Genomic DNA, 22,064 nt, shown 5'->3' with positions numbered 1-22,064 from the left:
CTGTGCTTTTATTTCTAATGTCTCCAATCTATCTTCATAACTGAAATTCCCCAACCATTCTTGTGAACATTTGCTGCATTCTCTCCAACACTTTCACATCCTTCTTAAAGTGCAGTGCCCAGAACTGCACGCAATTCTCCAGCTGAGACCAAACTAGGTTCTTATACATGTTCATCATAATCTCCTTGTTCTTGGATTCTATGCCCCTATTAATAAAGCCTACGATACTGTATGCTTTACTAACCACTTTCTCAACCTGTCCTGCCACCTTCAATGATTTATGCACATTGTGAGGGACTAAGACCTCCCTCTGTATATTTTTCATAAAATTTATATAGATGCCCTCATGGCCATTTCTAAAAATTTTTAAACGGGACAAAGACCTTTAAAATGGCTGCATCTACATCTGTCTGTGACCCCCCGAACAAAAGAAGATACCTGGTGATATCAAGGAAACTTGTACATTGTTATCTCTGGAGAGCTACTAAAGACCCTCTATGGTCTGCACAGGCAAAATTCAAAGGGAACCAGACAGAGGCAATCAGCATTTCATAACCCAGGCTGGCCAACAGGAGTCTGCTCTTCTATTAAGACAAAGGGCCCTGCAATCTTCCTTTTAATTCTTAATGGCTGAAACATTTAATAATCTCAACAACCCAAATCCCTTGCCAAAGACAGTGTGGAGAGGTGTGAGTCATGTGACATGGGCCTCTGGCTTGTGGAACCAGTAATATTACCTTGCTGAACTGAAAAGCTGTCTGCTTTTTTTATCATCTGACTAGCAGCCTCACAGACAAGGAGCTCTGGTCTATGTTGGACACCTGGCATCATCTACTCTGCTTCTGCTGGAAGTCTGTACAATTGCCTACAAAACTGATTCATCTCTGCATGCCTATCTCATCGTGTGAAGTCAACTCCGTCGGAAAAGTGAACTACCCAGCATCGGTTTTTAGTCCACCGACCTCCGTGAAGGAATACCTCATTGGACTTTGATTCTGGACTCTGGAACACATGCAAAATAATATTTCTTTTCTCTGTGGCCTCTGTACTGTAAATCTTTCTTTTCTTTATCCATCTCTTTACTATCTGAATACGAGGAGGACATTGCGAACCCTCTTTTACGTTTTGAGTGTGTGCAAATGAACTAACCCTTTGAGTTCACCCAATCTCGAGTTGCTGTGGGCTTATTAATAGAAAATTGGATCACACCAAAACTGAGGGGTTGGGAAATACGCCACCACTTATGAAGAGGGAGACAAATCAAAAATGCCTTTCTGTTTACGGACAGGTGGTGAGAGCAGAAATTAGTCCTGTTTAAATTAACCCCCTTCCTTTCTGTAACACACGTATACACCTGACCCAAGTTCATTTCTCACTACTGTACAGACCTCATCCTTTATTAGCAGAGCTACCCCACCTCTTTTTGCTTTTTTCTTATCCTTCCAAAATGTCAAATACTCTTGAAAGTTCTGTTCCCAGCCACATCTCTAATATTTATCATATCTTACCCATTATTTCTATTTGTGCTACCATTTCATCCATCTTGTTATGAATGCTGCATACATTCAGATAAAGAGCTTTTTATTCTGTCTTTTTACCATTTTTCCATACTCTGAGCCTATTCGTTGGTGCACCCTTATGGGCATAAACTTTCGCTTGGTGGGCAGGCAGGTGCGCGCCCGACTCGCTCGAGCATGAAATGACGTGCATTGATGTCAGCTGAGCATGCCAATGTCAATGCACAATCGCGTGATAGTTCAGTCAGCGGGCACATGCCTGAGCCGGCAGCGCGCCCGCCAACAATTAAAAGGCCTGTTAAGGCCATTAAGTGATCAATTAAATTAAATTTTTCGCTGTCCGTCCAAGCTAACGGTTGACGAGCAAGCTAAAAGGCCAAGCGGCCTTTGCATTTTTTTGGAAACCTGGATGAGGTTTCCAAAAGCAAATAAAAATAGGAGTTTTAAAATTGTATTAATAACATGTCCCAGCTCATGTGACAAAGCCACGAGGGGACATGTTTTATGACATTTTTATTTTTTAATTTTTTTTTATATCTCTTCAGCACTCACTTGCGTGCATGCGTGAAGTTCGCGCTCAGCCGGCTCGCACTCCCCACCCCCACACACAGGCAGCGCTCGCATTTCACTCTGAGCGGGCCTTAATTGGGCTGCCATCATGAAGTCATGGTGCGGTGTTGTTCGGGGGCGGCGGTCAGCTTCCCAACTGCTCCCTCCCGCCCCTGCCAAGCCAAGGGCAAAATTCTGTCCCACGTTTGTACGCTCTGTCCCTTCCTGGCACACCCTGGTTATCATTACCCGTATCACTACAGTGCACTATTACCTTGTTCTTTCTTGTTAACTTTCTAAATCTCCCCTCATGTGAATTATCCCCCAAACCCCAACTATTCAGTTTAAAGCTCTTTCTGCAGCCCTAGTAGTATGATTCGCTGGGATCCTAATCCAATGGTTCAGGTGAAGGATGTCCCAATGGTCTTTCCCCAGTACTGGTGCCAATGCCCTATGAATTAAACCTAATTTTTCCAACACCAATCTTTGAGCCATGCATTCAAAATGCTGATCTTACCTACCCTATGCCAATTTGATTGTGGTTCAGGTATTGTTCCAGGGTTTATTACCTTTGTGGTTCTGCTTCTAATTTAGCCCCCTAGCTGCTCATATTCCCTTAACAGAACCTCTTTCTTAGTTCTATCCATGTCAGTACCAATGAGGACTACAACTGGATCCTTCCCTCCCATTCCAAGTTCCTCTCCAATCCCGATGAGATGTCCTTAACCCTGACATCAAGCAGGCAACACAGCCTTTGGGATTCATGCTCTCACCTGCAGAGAACAATATCCATTGTTAGGAAATAAAGATAGCTTAAGTAAGTTACATTGGTAACTGTGGGTGTTAGGGATGAGTTTTAGTTTTAAAGTTTAAGTTTGGTTTGGATTTCTGTATCTGTGTGTTAAGAAAGGTAAAATGGAGTTTTAGTTTCACTTTAAAAAGGTGCTTGCATTTCTAATGAGGAGTTTTATGACTCCTAATGAGAAGGTAAACAAACAAGGTTAGAAGAATTGGACTGTCTAAGGAGGTGGAGCAGGTGAAGCTGGATAGAGGACCAGCAATAGGTGGGGGCTAAGGAGAGATTGACAAAGATGTCATGGAAAAAAAGGCAAAGGGAGTGTCAATGGTAGTGGTAAGGGCTAAAGGAGGTACTGATAGTGGCATAAAGGTAAGAAAGCAGAATGTGTTAATAGCAGAACAACGGTAAGCACTCTGTGAAAGAACAACATACAACAAGTAACAGATGGCCCTTTTGGGGGTGGGGGAGGAGGCGGTGGTTGGGGAAAAAGGATGGAAAAAGGGATAAAAAGGGGATAAAACAATGAATAAATGAATAAAAATGAAAATAAGTGGATTCAAAATTAAAATAATTTTTTTTAAAAAGGGGATTAAAAAAGGGTGAAGGTAGAGGACAGAGTTCATAGTCTGAAGTTGTTGAACTCAATGTTAAGTCCAGAAGGCTGTAAAGTGTCTAATTGGAAGATGAAGTGCTGTTCCTCCAGTTTGCGATGGACTTCACTGGAATATTGCAGCAGGCCAAGGACGGACATGTGGGCATGAGAGCAGGGTGGTGTGTTGAAATGGCAAGTGACAGAAAGGTCTGGATCATGCTTGCGGACGGACAAATGGTGTTCCACAAAGTGGTTACCTAGTGTGCATTTGGTCTCCCCAATGTAGAACAGACCGCATTGGAAGCAGCGAATGCAGTAGGCCAAATTGATTTGAACACCTTCAGTCTGTGCAGTTTGTTTTGGAAGCTGTTGGAGTTCAGCAGGTTTTGAAGATAGCTGCCAGGAAGGAGCAGCCTAGACGGGACATATAGCAAGTCCCAAGCTAAAGAAAGGCCCCAAAATCCAGGGGCGTGGAAAGAGGAAAGTCCAAAGAAGACCTTTTAGTCAAAGGAAGGACAGGAACCTGGAAAAGCTCCTGTTAATGAAGTTAAGAGTGAGGGGCAGAGAAAGGCTCCAAGCTTCAAGTTTAAAGCTTCAAGCTGCAGAAAGCAGATTTAAAGTGAGAATAGCTTGCAAGAGGCAAGAAGGTCCAAAGAGACAACTGAAGGTCCGTAACACTTTGCTATGGCATGTGAAGCAGTAGTGTACTATTAACGCTGAGTCGGTGAGAGTGTGTGGAAGACAGCTTGAATGCATGTGGTGACCGGGGAGAGGAACATCGGAAGGAGAGTTCAAAATCCTGGAGGTGGACCCTTGTGGAAGGCATCTGAGAGAAAACGCTGGTTTGGGAGAAGATTCCAAGGCAAGGGAGTGTGGAGAGTGGAGAGTAGAAACTCTCGTCTGAAAGATGGAGTGCAGTGAGACCAGTTGGCTCTGGGGAGCATCTGGGGAGAATTGAGGAGAGATCCACAGCATCTGGTTAAGGTAACATCTCACTTGGTTTCAGAGTGTAGTGTGTCTGACCACAGGTCATCATAGGTGTACATAGACTGAGTACTTACTATGAACATTAAAGTATAAGATGGTGTTTTTAACTTGTGTTATCCTGACAAATCTATGTATATCTGTAAAAGTATAGTTGTGGGTTAAGGAGTATTATAATATAGTCCACTTTTCTTGTTTAATAAAAGTTTTATTCTTTTGTTAAAAGTTCTTTAGCTGACTCCGGTGACTCTGTTCAGTAGCCACTCTCCACATATCTAAACAAACAAATTAAAGTTAGGATCTATCAAGCTCTGGGATCTAGCTTGTCCAGTGGTAACCTCAGCTGGGGTCATAACACTATCCCTCTAACTATATTGTCCCCTACTACTATATTCCTATTGGCTCCCCTTCATTTGAATGGACCCCTGTACTACAATGTTGTAGTTACTAATCATCCTTCCTGCAGTTGTTCACACAGGCTGCAAGAACCTCAAAACTGTTGGACAAGTGCAAGGGCAGAGGCTCCTCCAGTGCTACCTGCCTATCTGGCAGGATTCTGACTGGCACAGAGCCAGTATGCAACTGAGCACTGATGGTAGGCTTAGCTTGCATAGCAAGCACATGACCTCTGTCTGAGGTTCCACTGCAGAACTAAGACATTAGGTGGCTTCCGCAAGTGCTGCAGTGAAAGTAGAAATAGTGGTACAATAGCTGGTCCCACAACCATTGTCAGGCAGCTGACCACCCCTTCCACTGTGTAAAGGATGGGCTCCAAGCTCTATGTGATGCCCTCTGCCATGGTGGAACTGGACTTATCCTTGTTACTTGGCAGTGACAATAGGCCATCTGGTAGGTCTGCCAATGCACCAAGCACTTGGTGTGTATCAGCATCAGCATTCTTCTGTATGCTGCCCAACTGAAGTCCTTATCTGACTCTACTGTATCAGAACTTGTCTGTGACCTCTCCCTTCGAGAAGGTGGCATGTGAACAACACTTTCCATCTGGCCTGGCTGCAGCTCACTCATGTCCAGTCACTCACCACATGCAGATACCAACTCTCTACTACTGTCTGAGGTCCAATGCCAGGACCTGAGTTGGTGCCTGCGAGTGTGAGAGAAAGTGATGATTTTTCCTTATCACTGGTGTGGGGTTGCTCTCTCACTTCCTCCTGGGTGTGTTGTGGCTGGCCAGGCAGCAGCTGTTGCATATCAGAAAGCATAAAAAACAGAAGAGAAGGATTGGGTGAGGGAGGGCTTGAGGTATCAAGCAAGAGATTTGTGGTCACATCATCTGAAGCTTACACCTCATGCCAGATATCAGGGTAAAGGTGAGGAGGGAATTGAGAAAGGGCAAAAGACAGTAGCTTGAGGCTGGTATTTTTGGAAGGTATTTGTGCAAGTGACGTGAGGAATGTGAATGTCAGGCATGTATCTTGAGTGCTAGAGAAAGCTGCTAGGTGAGTGATGGGTTATGTTGCATTGAGCAGCAAGAGGTGGCTGGTGGTTTGCTGGATTTGAGATGTCACTTGAAGATGTATGAACTTCCAGACTCCAGGCAGACCTCCCTGGCACATGTTCCCAATCTGTTTGGACAGTCCCCTGAGGCTCTCCTTGGCCTCTCTCCTTCTGTCTATTTCTATTGCTAATGTCTCTTGTGCTGCATCTGTGAACCCAGCAGCCTTCTCTCTGGTCTGATGTTCCATTTCCCTTGGTTAGTGCAATATAATTCTGCAGCTGATGAAAGCAAAATATTACAGATGCTGGAAATCTGAAATGAAAACTCAAAATGCTGGAAAAACTCAGCAGGTCTGGTAGCGTCAGCTCTGAAGATGTCATATGGACTCGAAACGTTAACTCTGTTTCTCTCCACAGATGCTGTCAGACCTGCTGAGTTTTTCCAGCATTTTCTGCTTTTATTTATAATTCAGCAACTGCTTGTTATGATTCGGTACAGGTTTACTGAACAGAGATAGGCTGCCTTTAAGAGCTGAATGCAACTGCAACACATGCCAGGCTGGTACTCTTTGTCATGGTAATAGTTGATTGTGGTTGTTGTCAGGAAGAGACATTAATGTTATTGGGAATTTTTTTTTTATAAATAGAGCTTTAGTCTGTGTGTGTGTTAATTGGATTAAAATTAGCCTGGGTGCTTTGATGTATAGTAGTTTTGAGGTGTAAACGGAGGTAGAGGGTACATTTGCATTTTGTTGAATTTACATTTAAAGGGGAGTGCTGGATATAACAGAAGGGAGTTCATGTGTGCAGAGCAGAGGCATGTAAGATCAAAGCCTGTAAGCCTACAACTGTCTGCAAAGGAACCTCATTTTGAATTCATAAAGTGAAAATGCTTTGCCTGGTGTCTGGTTAAGTCTATTATTGTTGCCTTAGTGGAGATTAATTTGGGAATTTGTTAAAAGTTATGACAGTAGTAATTTGTAGCCATGTGTATGTGTTTAATTTGTTGTAAATTAATACATGTCTCATTTAGTTTGATATAAAAGCCTCTTGAGAACTGGTCGTCTTATTCCTGAATTTAGAGCTGCAACTCAAGACATTCCAATTGAAAATATAGGTTATGATAGTTGTTTAAATTTTCCCTCTGGGATTTTAAATAACTCAGTCTTTACAAACTATTGTGTCATAACAGTTGTGGACTCCAGTATTAGATACTATACAGTACTCTGTACTAGATAAGGGGGTCATCTGAGCTGGGGGTTGAAGGTCAGATAGCACATGTTGGAACCTGTCTTGGTAGAGTTCAGATATTGCATATATGTGTTCATGTTAGGAAAATGTGTTATCAATAAAGTTAGCTCAGGTACAAGGTCGATGGCCTGTGTACATCATTGAAACAAAAAACAAGACTTGGTGTCAGTAAACTAAATGCAACAATGGAGGTTCTGAAACCATCTTAGTTTGGAGAGAAATCTGACCAAAAACTGAGGCGGTTTCAGCAGCAATTCAAGCTGTACCTCACAGTGATGGACAGTGATAAAAAAAAGACCCTTGGGTGCAGTCTTCCACCTTTCTTCACGTAGCAGTGGAAGAAGCCCTCGAAGTCTATAACACATTGACGTTTGAAAGTGATGAAAAACAAAATGACTTGAGAGAAATAATGGAAAAATTTAAAGCCTACTGCAGCCCTAAGAAAAACATCATGTGTGAAAGATACCAATTTTTTTAAGCACGCAAGGCAGATTATTAACCTGAGAAAATGAGCTAAATCGTGTGAATTTGGAGAGCTTGAAGAATCACTCATCCAAGATAGAATAATTTGCGGGATCGCTAATGACGCTCTGAGAGAACGTCTATTGAGAGAAGTTAATTTCAAGCTGGAGAAAGCAATAAATATCTGCAGAGTGGCAGAGACAACGGAATGCCTGATTAAAAAGATGACAGATGATGATAAGCCGCACATTGTCAAGCATTTAGATGCAGTTAAACAGAAACAGACCTGGAAAAGAACAAATAGACAGCCTGAAGGTAAAAATAACAAAACTACTATTAAAGCATTTAAATGCAGCTGATGCAGAACAGAGCATTTACCAAGTAGTTGTCCAGCCTACAGAAAGCAGTGTAAGAACTGTGATAGAATGAAACTGGATAGACCACCTGGCATCAACCTAGGCACCGGAAACAACAATGACGATCACAGCCTTATCCACCCTGCAAAGTCCTCCTTACTAACGTCTGGGAGCTAGTGCCAAAATTGGGAGAGCTGTCTCACAGACTAGTCAAGCAACAGCCTGACATAGTCATCCTCACAGAATCATACCTTACGGATAATGTCCCAGACTCCACCATCACCATCCCTGGGTATGTCCTGTCCCACCGGCAGGACAGACCCAGCCAAGGTGGTGGCACAGTGATATACAGTCAGAAGAGAGTTGCCTGGGAGTCCTCAACATCGACTCCGGACCCCAAGAAGCCTCATAGCATCAGGTCAAACATGGGCAAGGAAACCTCATGCTGATTAACACGTACCACCCTCCCTAAGCTGATGAATCAGCGCTCCTCCATGCGCAGAATGTACCATACAACCATGTACTCTGGGTGGACACTTCAATGTCCATCACCAAGAGTGGCTCAGTTGTACCACTACTGACCGAGCTGGCCGAGTCCTAAATGACGCAGCTGCTGGACTGGGTCTGCAGCAGGTGGTGAGGGAACCAACAAGTGGGAAAAACATGCTTGATCTCATCCTCACCAACCTGCCTACCGCAGATGCATCTGTCCATGACAGTATCAGTAGGAGTGACCACCACACAGTCATTGTGGAGACGAAGTTCCTCCTTCACATTGAGGATGCCCCTCCACCATTGTGTTGTGTGGCACTACCAACTTGCTAAATGGGATAGATTTCAAACAGATCTAGCAACTCAGGACAGGGCACCCATGAGGCACTGTGGGCAATCAACTGCAGCAGAATTGCACTCGAACACAATCTGTAACCTCATGGCCCGGCATGTCCCCCACTCTACCAATACCATCAAGCCAGGGGATCAACCCTGGTTCAATGAAGAGTGCAGGAGGGCATGCCAGGAGCAGCACCAGGCATACCTAAAAATGAGGTATCAACCTGGTGAAGCTAAAACAAAGGACTACTTGCATGCCAAACAGCAATAAGCAGCAAGTGATAGACAGAACAAAGCGATCCCACAATCTGATCTAATCAGGTCTCAGCTCTGCAGCCCTGCCATATCCAGTCATGAATGGTGATGGACAATTAAACACTCACTGGAGGAGGTTCCACAAATATCCCCATCTTCAATGATGGGAGAGCCCAGCACATCAGTGCAAAAGATAAGGCTGAAGCATTCACAACAACCTTCAGCCAGAATTGCCAAATGGATGATCCATCTCGATCTCCTCCAGAGGTCCCCAGCAGCACAGATGCCAGTCTTCAGCCAATTCGATTCACTCCACATGATATCAAGAAACGGCTGAAGGTACTGGATACTGCAAAGGCTATGGGCCCTGACAATATTCCGGCAATAGTACTGAAGACTTGTGCCCCAGAACTTGCCGTGCCCCTAGCCTGTACTGTTCCAGCACAGCTACAACACTGGCATCTACCCGGCTATGTGGAAAATTGCCCAGGTATGTCATGTACACAAAAAGCAAGACAAATCCAACCCAGCCAATTACCGCCCCATCAGTCTACTCTCCATCATCGGTAAAGTAATGGAAGGGGTCATCAACAGTGCTATCATATGGCACTTGCTTAGCAATAACCTGCTCACTGATGCTCAGTTTGGGTTCTGCCAGTGCCACTCGGCTCCCGACCTCATTACAGCCTTGGTTCAAATATGGGCAAAAGAGCTGAAGTCCTGAGGTGAGGTGAGAGTGACTGCCCTTGACGTCAAGGCAGTATTTGACCGAGTGCGGCATCAAGGAGCCCTAGCAAAACTGGAGTCAATGGGAATCAGGGGGAAAACTCTCCGTTGGTTGGAGTCATACCTAGCACAAAGGAAGATGGTTGTGGTTGTTGGATGTCAGTAATCTCAGCTCCAGGACATCAATGCAGGAGTTCCTCAGGGTAGTATCCCTGGCCCAACCATTTTCAGCTGCTTCATCAATGACCTTCCTTCCATCATAAGGTCAGAAGTGGGGATTTTCCCAAATGATTGCATAATGTTCAGCACCATTCGCAACTCCTCAGATACTGAAGCAGCCCATGTCCAAATGCAGCAAGACCTGGACAATATCCAGGCTTGGGCTGACAAATGGCAAGTAACATTCGCGCCACACAAGTGTCAAACAATGGCCATCTCCAACAAGAGAGAATCCAACCATCACCCCTTAATGTTCAATGGCATTACCATCACTGAATCCCCCACTATCAACATCCTGAGGGGTTACTGTTGACCAGAAATTGAACTGGACTAACCACATAAATACTGTGGCTACAAGAGCAGATCAGAGGCTAGGAATTGTGCGACAAGTAACCCACCTCCTGACTCCCCAAAGCCTGTCCACGATCTACAAGGCACAAGTCAGGAGTGTGATGGAATACTCCACACTTGCCTGGATGAGTACAACTCCAACAACACTCAAGAAGCTTGACACCGTCCAGGACAAAGCAGTCCACTTGTTTGGCACCACATCCACAAACATTCACTCCCTCCACCTCTGATGCACAGTAGCAGCAGTGTGTACCATCTACAAGATGCACTGCAGGAACTCACCAAGGCTCCTTAGACAGCACCTTCCAAACCCACGACCACTACCACCTAGGAAGGACAAAGGCAGCAGATAGATGGGAACACCACCACCTGGAAGTTCCCCTCCAAATCACTCACCACTCTGGCTTCGAAATATATCACCGTTCCTTCACAGTCACTGGGTCAAAATCCAGTTCTCCCTTCCTAACAGCACTGTGGGTTACCTACACAACATGGACTGCAGTGGTTGAAGAAGATACCTCACCACCACCTTCTCAAGGGCAACTAGGGATGGGCAATAAATGCTGGCCCTGCCAGCAAAGCCCACATCCTGTGAATGAGTACAAAGAGTAAACAAAATCACTTCACTAAGATGTGTAAGTCAAAGAAAGTGCACATGATTGACACAGACGCTGAAACTGAACTTTTCGTTGGTGCAGTAACAACAAATTTCAAAGAAGGCGAATGGAAGGCTGATTTAAAAATTGCCAACATGATGGTGAATTTTACGCGTCAAATGGGTGCACAAGCAAGTCATTCCCATGAGCCTGTATCGTAAGATACGCAAAGAAAAACAGCTAACTAAAACAAAAGTGAAGCTGTCTACTTACACAGGTGAAAAATTGCTGTAGAAAGCAAGTGCACACTTAAAGTGAACTCCAAAAAACAGTCTCAAGCGCTTTCATTCATAGTGGTGAAAACTGACACAAAACCATTCTTGGAATCAAAGCTTGTGAAAATCTGAAGCTAATCAAGAGAATAATGACTGTCACCACTGATGACATCCTGAGCGAGTATAAAGATGGCTTCCAGGGGATTGGCTGCCTAAAAGGAGAACACACCAACAAGACTGATGAAACTGTGACAGCCAAAGTACACCCGCCCAGAAAAATACCAGTAATGCTGAGAGACTGACTGAAAGCAGAGTTGGATAGAATGGAGAAACTTCACATCAAGAAATCTGAAGAACCGACAAAGTGGGTTAATGCAATTGTAATTGCAGAAAAATCAGATGGGAACTTGCGAGTCTGTCTGGATCCCAGAGACCTAAACCAGGCAGTATAAAGAGAGCATTACCAGTTGCCCACAGTAGAAGAGATCACGTGTAAGTTAGCTGATGCTAAATACTATTCAGTCTTCAGTGGACGCTTCAAAGACTGGCCTGGGAACTGTACTTTTGCAAAATGAGGCACCAGTGGCGTACACTTCAAAGACAATGACTGAAACACAGCAGTGGTATGTCCAAATAGAGAAAGGAATACTAGCAATTGTGTTTGGCCTAGAACACTTCCACTAGTTTGTCTATGGCAAAGACTATGGTAGAGTCTGATCGTAAGCTTTTAGAAGCTATACTTAAAAAGCCCCTGAACTGTGCACCACCAAGAATCCAAAGATTACTAATGCGCCTGCAGAGAACCAGGTCAGAGTTAAGTACAAACTTGGCATGGAAATATACATCACAGACACTCTGTCATGTGCATACCTACCCATCACGGAGGAAGAAGATAAAGAAATGGAAGCATGAGGGTCACATGCTGACAAAGAACATACCTGAGGCTGTAACCAAACTGGATGAAATCAGGTACACGACCAAGGATGACATCACCCTGAGAAAACTGCCCAGCAGATTGTGCAAACTGGCTGCCCCACAATACTGGAACTCTTGTGAGGAACTTCATGTAGCAGAAGGAATACTTTTCAAGTGAGAAAAGATCATAACTCCTGCAACACTGAGGAAAGAAATGCTGCAGCACATACATAGAAGTCACCTCAGCATAGAAACATGCAGGAGAAGAGCTCAAGATGTAATGTATTGGCATGGAATGGGAGCACATATCAGGGAAATGGTGAATGCATGTGCAATGTGCCAAAAGTGCACTAAATCACAACAAAAAGAACCACTTCAACTACACTGTGTTCCAGAGAGGCCCTGGCAGAAAATTAGAGTGAACTTGTTCACATTTGGCAACAGTGAGCAGTTATTAGCAGTAGATTATTATTCAAAGTTTTTTGAGTTTGTGCTGCTGAGAAATGATAGTAAGAGCATTACTGTAATTAATCAGTTAAAATCAATTTTTGCTCGCCACAGCATAGCTAAAGTGCTCATCTCAGATAATGGTCCACAATTCTCAGGCACTGAGTTTCACAACTTTGCACAGGACTGGGAGTTTTGCCACACTATGTAAAGTGCCAAATATTCACAATCCAATGGAATGGTGGAATGTATCATGTAGACCTTAAAACAACTGTTGAAGAAGGCAAAGGTGGATGGAAGAGATCCCTATCTGGCTTTGCTGGATTTCAGGAATACTCCATTAGAGTACATTGGATCATGTCCAGCACAGCTGCTGATGGGGAGAAAACTAAGAACAGCTTTAAGGACATGTCCTCCGGGCTGGAAAGGAACTTGGAGTGGGAGGGGAGGGATCCAGTTGTCGTCGTACACATTGGTACCAACGACATTGATAGGACTAGAAAGGAGGTTTTGCTAAAAGAATTTGAACATTTAGGAGCTAAATTAAAAAGCAGGACCTCCAAGGTAATAATTTGGAGATTATTACTTGAGCCACAGGCAAACTGGCATAGGGTAAATAAAGTCAAGGAGTTAAATACATGGATCAAAGATTGATGAGGGAGGAATGGGTTTCAGTTCACGGGGCACTGGCACTAGTACTGGGATAGGAAGGATCTGTTCTGGTGGAACAGACTTCACTTGAACCCTGCTGGAACCAGTATCCTGGCGAATCGAATAACTAGGGATGTAGAGAGGACTTTAAACTAAAAGAGTGGGGGGGGCGGGGGAGGGTTCTGGAGAGGGGATACATAGGCTTACAAAGCAAAAGGATATGGCAGCATTGCAGGGCAATTATTTAGGTAATGATATCCAGACTGTGGCAGGAAGGGACAGAGCGTACAAGCTAAAAAAAAACAGCAGCAAATAGGGTCAATGGGGGAAAAAAATGGTAAAAAGGCAAAAATAATGGCTCTTTACTTAAATGCATGTAGTATTCAGAACAAAATAAATGAATTAACGGCACAAATAGAGGTTAATGGGTACGACCTGATAGCCATTACGGAGACATGGTTACAAGGAGGTCAAAGCTGGGAACTAAATATTCAGGGGTATGTCACTTTTCGAAAGGATAGTCAGGAAGGAAAGGGTGGTGGGGTAGCTTTGTTAGTACGATTTGGAATAAGTACAATAGCAAGAAATGATCTTGGATCAGAAGATGTAGAATCCATATGGGTGGAAGTAAGAAATAACATGGGGAAAAAGATACTGGTGGGAGTAGTCTATAGGCCCCTAACAGTAGCTATACTGTAGGACAGAGAAAAAAATCAGGAGATAATGAGGGCACATAAAAAAAGGCAGTACATTAATCATGAGTGACTTTAATCTTCATGTAAATTGGGAAAATCAAATTGGCAGAGGTAGCCATGAGCAAGAATTCATAGAGTGTATTTGGGACAGTTTTCTAGAACAATATGTTGTGGATCCAACCAGGGATCAGGCTATTTTGGATCTGGTAATGTGTAATGAGGCAGGTTTAATAAATGATCTCAGAGTAAAAGATCCTCTAAGAAACAGTGACCATAACATGGTAGAATTTAACATTCAGTTTGAGAGTGAGAAACTTGGGTCAGAAACAACTGAGCTAAGCTTAAATAAGGGTAATTACAAAGGGATGAGGGCAGAGTTGGCTGGAGTGGACTGGGAAAGGAGTTTAGCAGAAAAGACAGTTGATGAAGAATGGCAGACGTTTAAGAAAATAGTTCATGACTCACAATAAAGATATATCCCAGTGAGGAAGAAGGATTCTAGGAAGGGGATAAACCAACCATGGTTAACCAAGGAAGTCAAGGATAATATCAAATTGAAAGAAAAAACATACAATGTGGCAAAGATTAGTGGTAAGCCAGAGGATTGGGAAAGTTTTAAAAACCAACAAAAGATGACCAAAAAAGATACAGGGAGAAAATAAACTTTGAGAGTAAACTAGCAAGTAATATAAAAATGGACAGTGAAAGCTTCTTTAAATATATAAAAAGGAAGAGAGAGGCCAAAGTGAACATAGGCCCCTTAGAGAATGAGGCTGGGGAAATAATAATGGGGAACCAGGAAATGGCAGAGGAATTGAATGAATACTTTGCATCAGTCTTCATTGTAGAAGACACTAGCGGCATTCCAAAAACACTAAATAATCAAGGGGCAAAATGGGGGGAGGAAATAAATACAATAATTATCACTGGAGAAAAATTTACTAGAGAAACTAACGGGACTAAAGGCCAAACGCCCTCTGGACTTGATGGGTTGCATCCTAGAATATTAAAGGAAGTAGCTACAGAGATAGAGGATGCACTGGTAGTAACCTTCCAAGAATCCTTAGATTCTGGAAAAGTCCCAGAGGATTGGAAAACTGCCAATGTAACACCCTTATTCAAAAAGGGAGGGAGACAAAAATCAGGTAACTATAGGCCAGTTAGCTTAAGATCCGTCATTGGAAAATGTTAGAGCCTATTATAAAGGATGTAATAGCAGAGCATTTAGAAATGCATAATATAATCCAGCAGAGTCAGCATGGCTTCATGAAGGGGGAATCATGCCTGACAAATTTATTAGAATTCTTTGAGGAGGTAATAAGCAGGGTTGATAAAGGGGAGCCAGTAGATGTAATAGAATATGATTTCCAAAAGGCGCCTGATAAGGTACCACACATAAGGTTACTTAATAAGATAAGAGGCCATGGTGTTGGGGGTAGTATATTAGCATGGATAGAGGATTGGCTATCTAATAGAAGACAGAGAGTTGGGATAAGATGAGCATTTTCAGGATGGCAGCCTGCAACTAGTGGAGTGCCACAGGGTTCAGTGCTGGGGCCACAATTATTTGCAATATATATTAATGATTTGGAAGAGGGAAGTGAATGTACTATTGCCAAGTTTGCGGATGACTCAAAAATAGGTGAGAAGGCAAGTGGCGAGGATGACACAAAAAGTCTATAGAGGGATATAGACATGTTAAATGAGTGGGCAAAAACTTGGCAGATGGAATATAATGTGGGAAAAGGTGAAGTTATGCACTTTGTCAGGAAGAATAGAGGAGCTGAATATTATTTAAATGGAGAAAGACTGCAAAAAGCTGCAGCATAGAGGGATTTGGGAGTCCTCGTGCATGAATCACAAAAAGCTAGCATACAAGTTCAGCAGGAAATAGGGAAGGCAAATGGAATGTTGGCCTTTATTTCAAAAGGAATGGAGTATAAAAATAGGGAAGTCTTGCTAAAACTACACAAGGCATTAGTTAGACTACACCTAGAACACTATGAACAGGATGTGATTGCACTAGAGAGGGTGCAGAGGAGATTTACCAGGATAAAAGCAAAATACTGTGGATGCTGGAAATCTTTAACAAAAACAAAAATTGCTGGAAAAACTCAGCAGGTCTGACAGCATCTGTGGAGAGAAAGACAGAGTTAACGTTTTGAGTCCAGATGACTCTTCTTCAGAACTCAATTACCAGGGTGTTGCCTGGGCTGGAGAGTTTTAGTTATGAGGAGAGATTGGATAGAGTGGGGTTATTTTCCCTGGAGCAGAGGAGATTGAGGGGGGACATGATTGAGGTGTATAAAATTATGAGGGGCACAGATAGGGTAGACAGGAAAGAACTTTTCCCCTTGGTGGAGGGATCAATAACCAGGGGGTATAGATTTAAGGTAAGGGGCAGGAGGTTTAGAGGGGATGTGAGGAAGAATTTTTTCACCCAGAGGGTGGTGGGAATCTGGAACTCTCTGCCTGAAAGGATGGTAGAGACAGAAACCCTCATAACATTTAAGAAATATTTGGATGTGCACTTGCAATGCCATGGCACACAAGGCTATGGGCCTAGTGCTGGAAAATGGGATTAGAATAGTTAGGTACTTGTTTGACCGGCGCAGACTCAATGGGCCAAAGGGCCTTTTTCTGTGCTGTTGGCCTCTATGACTAACAGCTTTGATCCCTTTATCTAAGGAAATATATACTGGCATTGGGTACAGTCCAGAGAAGGTTCACTAGGTTGATCCCGGGTATGGAGGGATTTTCTTATGAGGAGAGGTTGAGTAGGTTGGGCCTGTACTTATTGGAGTTTAGAAGAATGAGAGGCGACCTTATTGAAACATATAAGATTCTTAGGGGGCTTGAGAGGGTAGATGCTGAGAGGTTGTCTCCCCTTGTGGGAGAGTCCAGGGCCAGAGGGCTAAATCTCAGAGTAAGGGGTCACCCATTTAAGACAGAGATGAGGTGGAATTTCTTCTTTCAGAGGGTAGTGAATCTGTGGAATTCTTTACCACAGAGGGCTGTAGAGGTTCGGTCGTTAAGTATATTCAAGGCTGAGATAGACCTATTTTTAATCAGTAAGGGAATCAAGGGTAATGGAGAAAAGGCAGGAAAGTGGAGTTGAGGATTATCAGATCAGCCACGATCTCAATGAATGGCGGAGCAGACTCGATGGGCTGAATGGCCTACTGCCCTTGGCTCAGGTAGGAATCCCGAGATTATTAACTTGGAGGTTCAGCTTTTTAATTTAGCTCCTAACTGTTCAAATTCTTTCAGCAGAACCTCCTTTCTAGTCTTATCAATGTCATTGGTACCAACACAGACGACGACTTGCGATGTCATGGCTATGGGCCTAGTGCTGGAAAATGGGATCAGAATAGTTAGGTACTTGTTTGACTGGTGCAGACTCGATGGGCCAAAGTGCCTTTTTCTGTGCTGTAGACCTCTATGACTCTATGACAACTGGATCCTTTCCCTCCCACTCCAAGTTCCTCTCTAGCCCTGAGGACATGTCCTGAACCCTGGCACTGGACAGGCAACACAGCCTTCGGGACTCAAGCTCACGGCTGCAGAGAACAGTATCTATCCCCCTAATTATACTGTTCCCTACCACTACTACGTTTCCATTTCCTCTCCCCACTTGAATGGCTCCCTGTACCAAGGTGCTGTGGTCAATTTGCTCATCCTCCCTGCAGTCCCCGCTCTTATCCGCACACCTAGCAAGAACCTTGTAACTATTGGACAGTTGCAGGGGCCGAGGCTCCTCAAACGCTATCCCCTGAGTCCCCAACCTGCTTCACCTGCAGTCACACTCTCCTGCCCCTGATCACAGACCAAATTTGAATTACTTAATCTGAGGGGTGTGACTACAAAGTGTCCTGGTAACTTTCCCCCTCCCTGATGTGGCACAATGTCTGCAGCTCGGACACTAGCTCCTTAACTCGGATCCAAAGTTCCTCAAGCTGCAAACACTTGGTACAGACGTGTTCACTCTGGATCACTTTGGTGTCTAGCAGCTCCCACATGCTGCAGCAGCAACACATCACCCATCCTGCCATTGCTATCGTATTTTATTCAATCTACTAATTAATTACTCTAGTATCCCTACTCTTTACACTTTATTATAATTATTTTTATACACACCAATATCGATCTTATACTTAAGCTATCATTAAGAGAAAAAAAAAATAGAGATCTAAACACAAATTAAAAACCTTATTTTAATTTAAAGACTAGAAATACTCCCCAATCCTACTCACCAATCAGCTGCTCTCCGTGCTCTTTAATGCTCTCACACTCTTCTCTCACTCTCTCACTGTTAAAGGTCCCGCTCCTCTCGCACTCCTACATCTTATGATCTTATGGTCTTAAGAACAAAGCTTCCAACTTCGCCCCAACTGTTATTTCCACAGCCAGTGAGCTACAGTGTGCAGGACCTGCTCAAACTGAGACAACAGAAGCAGAAACAGTACTTTGGTTGGGCACCCAACTTCTGCTTGACCTGAACATGGGAGAGATAGTGAGGATTCAGCATGAAGGGATCTGGAATCCTGCTGTTGTCACAGGAATCACAGGAGAACCAAGATCTTACATAATGCAGACTCCAAACGGACAACCGTTAAGGAGAAACCAGAAATTCTTACGGAAAACAAATGAAACGCAACCCTGCTCTGCACCAGAAAGTGTAGCTGAAGATCAAAAACCAGAATGCACCAGCGAAGCAATAGATAACCAGACAAAGCCCGAGAGTCCTGAAAACTATCCAAGGGGTGGTAGTGATGCAGAGCTGGAGAAGGCCCCTTGTCTTTCAAAATCACCTCTGTCACCATTCAGAACATCCAGCGGAAGAATTGTGAAAAAACCACAGAGATGAGTAAAAGACAAAACAGAATGATCAAAACAGAGTGAGAAAGAATAAATAAGTGACTTTGTGTACTTGAGTTGTATAAAAGTTTTTTTTTAAAAAAGGGAATAGCTGATTGTGTTTGTGGACTCCATGCTATAGGGTACTCTGTACTAGATACGGGGTCACCTGACCTGGGGTTGAAGTCTGATAGCACATGTTGGACAAAAACAGAAAATGCTGGAAAACCTCAACAGGTCTAGCAGCATCTGTGAGGAGAGAAACAGAGTTAATGTTTTGAGTCTGTATGACCCTTCTTCAGAGCTAGAGATGTGGAAATGTGATGAAATTTGTATTGTTTAAGTGGGGGGCGGCAGGTGGAGCTGGAAAGAAGGCCAGCAATAGGTGGGGACAAAGGAGGGATTGACAAAGATGTCATGAACTAAAGGACAAAGGGAGTGTTAATGGTAGTGGTTCATGCTTAAAAAGCTGCTGATAGTGGTATAAAGGTAAGAAAGCAGAATGTGATAATAGCAGAACAAGGGTAGCATTCTGTGAAAGAACAGTTTGGAACAGGTAACAGGTGGCCCTATAGGGGATGGGGTGGGGGCAGTGTTGGGGAAAATAAAGGATAGAAAATGGGATAGAAGGGATGGTTTAAAAAGTGGATAACACCCCGGATAAATGAATAAAAATAAGTGAATAAAAAATAAAAATCTATGTAGAAAAAAGGGGATTAAAAAAGTGGGTGAGGGTGGAAGAGAGAGTTCATGGTTCAAAGTTGTTGAACTCAATGTTAAGTCCAGAGGGCTGTAAAGTGCCTAATCGGGAGATGAGGTGCTGTTCCTCCAGTTTGCGTTGGGCTTCACTGGAATGTTGCAGAAGGCCAAGGATGGACGGGGTGAAAAGTGAGGACAAGGTGCCCTCACACCTTCTCCTCCCTACCAGAACCATGATAGCATCCCCCTTGTCCTCACTTTTCACCCCACCAGCATCTGCATTCAAAGGATCATCCTCTGCCAACTCCAACATGATGCCACCACCAAATACATCTTCCCCTCGCCCCCCCTTCCCCGAGACCCCTCCTTCCCCTTCTCCTCGCCCCCTCCTTCCCCTTCCCCTCGTCCCCTCCTTCCCCTTCCCCTCGCACCCCCCTTCCCCTTCTCCTCGCCCCCTCCTTCCCCTTCCCCTCGCCCCCTCCTTCCCCTTCCCCTCGCCCACCCTTCCCCTCGCCCACCCTTCCCCTCGCCCCCCCTTCCCCTTCCCCCTACTTCCCCTTCCCCCTGCCCCCCCACTTCCCCTTCCCCCTGCCCCCCACTTCCCCGTCCCCCTTCACTTGCACCTCCTTCAATTTGCTCCCAATGTGGGCTCCTCTACATTGGGGAGACCAAACGCAGACTGGGTGATAAAAGCAAAAAACTGCGGATGCTGGAAATCCAAAACAAAAACAGAAACAGAAATACCTGGAAAAACTCAGCAGGTCTGGCAGCATCGGCAGAGGAGAGCACAGGTGACGTTTCGTGTCCTCATGACCCTTCAACAGAACTAAGTAAAAATAGGAAAGGGGTGAAATATAAGTTGGTTTAAGGGGGGAGGGGCGGGGGGGGGTTGTTGGGACAAGCAGCCAGTAATAGGTGGAGATAACCAAAAGATGTCACAGGCAAAAGAACAAAGAGGTGTTGAAGGTGGTGATATTATCTAAAGGAATGTGCTAGTTAAGAGTAGAAGGCAGGACAGACAAGGTACAGATAGCTCTAGTGGGGGTGGGGGAATACTAAAAGGTAGAGATAAACAATGAGTGGAAATACATTTAAAAATAATGGAAATAGGTGGGAAAAGAAAAATCTATATAAATTATTGGAAAAAACAAAAAGGAGGGGGAAGAAACGGAAAGAGGGTGGGGATGGAGGAGAGAGTTCAAGATCTAAAATTGTTGAACTCAAGATTCAGTCCGGAAGGCTGTAAAGTGCCTAGTCAGAAGATGAAGTGCTGTTCCTCCAGTTTGGACAACGCAGCAAGCCAACGACAGACATGTGGGCAAGAGAGCAGGGTGGAGTGTTGAAATGGCAAGCGACAGGGAGGTCTGGGTAATGCTTGCAGACAGACCGAAGGTGTTCTGCAAAGCGGTCACCCAGTCTGCGTTTGGTCTCTCCAATGTAGAGGAAACCGCATTGGGAGCAACGAATGCAGTAGACTAAGTTGAGGGAAGTGCAAGTGAAATGCTGCTTCACTTGAAAGGAGTGTTTGGGCCCTTGGACGGTGAGGAGAGAGGAAGTGAAGGGGCAGGTGTTGCATCTTCTGCGGTCGCATGGGAAGGTGCCGTGGGAGGGGGTTGAGGTGTAGGGGGTGATGGAGGAGTGGACCAGGGTGTCACGGAGGGAACGATCCCTACGGAATGCCGCCGGGGGGGTGAAGGGAAGATGTGTTTGGTGGTGGCATCATGCTGGAGTTGGCAGAAGTGGCAGAGGATGATCCTTTGAATGCGGAGGCTGGTGGGGTGATAAGTGAGGTCAAGGGGGACCCTATCATGTTTCTGGGAGGGAGAAGACATGAGGGCGGATGCGCGGGAGATGGGCCGGACACGGTTGAGGGTCCTGTCAACCACCGTGGGTGGAAAACCTCGGTTAAGGAAGAAGGAAGACATGTCAGAGGAACTGTTTTTGAAAGTGGCATCATCAGAACAGATGCGACGGAGGCGAAGGAACTGAGAGAATGGGATGGAGTCCTTACATGAAGCCGGGTGTGAGGAGGTAGTCGAGGTAGCTGTGGGAGTCGGTAAGCTTGTAATGGATATTGGTGGACAGTCTATCACCAGAAATTGAGACAGAGAGGTCAAGGAAGGGAAGGGAAGTGTCAGAGATGGACCATGTGAAAATGATGGAGGGGTGGAAATTGGAAACAAAGTTAATAATTTTTTCCAGGTCCCGACCAGAGCATGAAGCATTTTCTGTTTTTGTTTCAAATTTCCAGCATCTGCAGATATGTGTTCATAAGGAAAATGTGTTATCAATAAAGTCAGCTCAGCTCCAATGTCGGGACAGCCTGTGCGCATCTTTGAAACAAAAAAACAGGACACACTTCGAGGCCGCCAGCGGGCAATGTGACCCAGGACAAGTTCAGTTCACGGATCCTGGAACATGTTCTCGGATCAATCTATATATGAAATAAATTGGGTGGGATTGGTCCGTGTGATTTAAATAGTTACCGAGGGTGAACCCTCGGATAATCCATGACAGGAATCGGTCTGTGTGGAGCATTTCAGCAGCGGCCTATCGCTCACCTGGATTCCCAGCAGCCTGAG

Source organism: Cetorhinus maximus, chromosome 2, assembly GCF_964194155.1.
Source record: "Cetorhinus maximus chromosome 2, sCetMax3.hap1.1, whole genome shotgun sequence".
In the NCBI taxonomy this organism is placed as follows: Eukaryota; Metazoa; Chordata; class Chondrichthyes; order Lamniformes; family Cetorhinidae; genus Cetorhinus; species Cetorhinus maximus.
Note: the sequence above shows the minus strand (reverse complement) of the source record.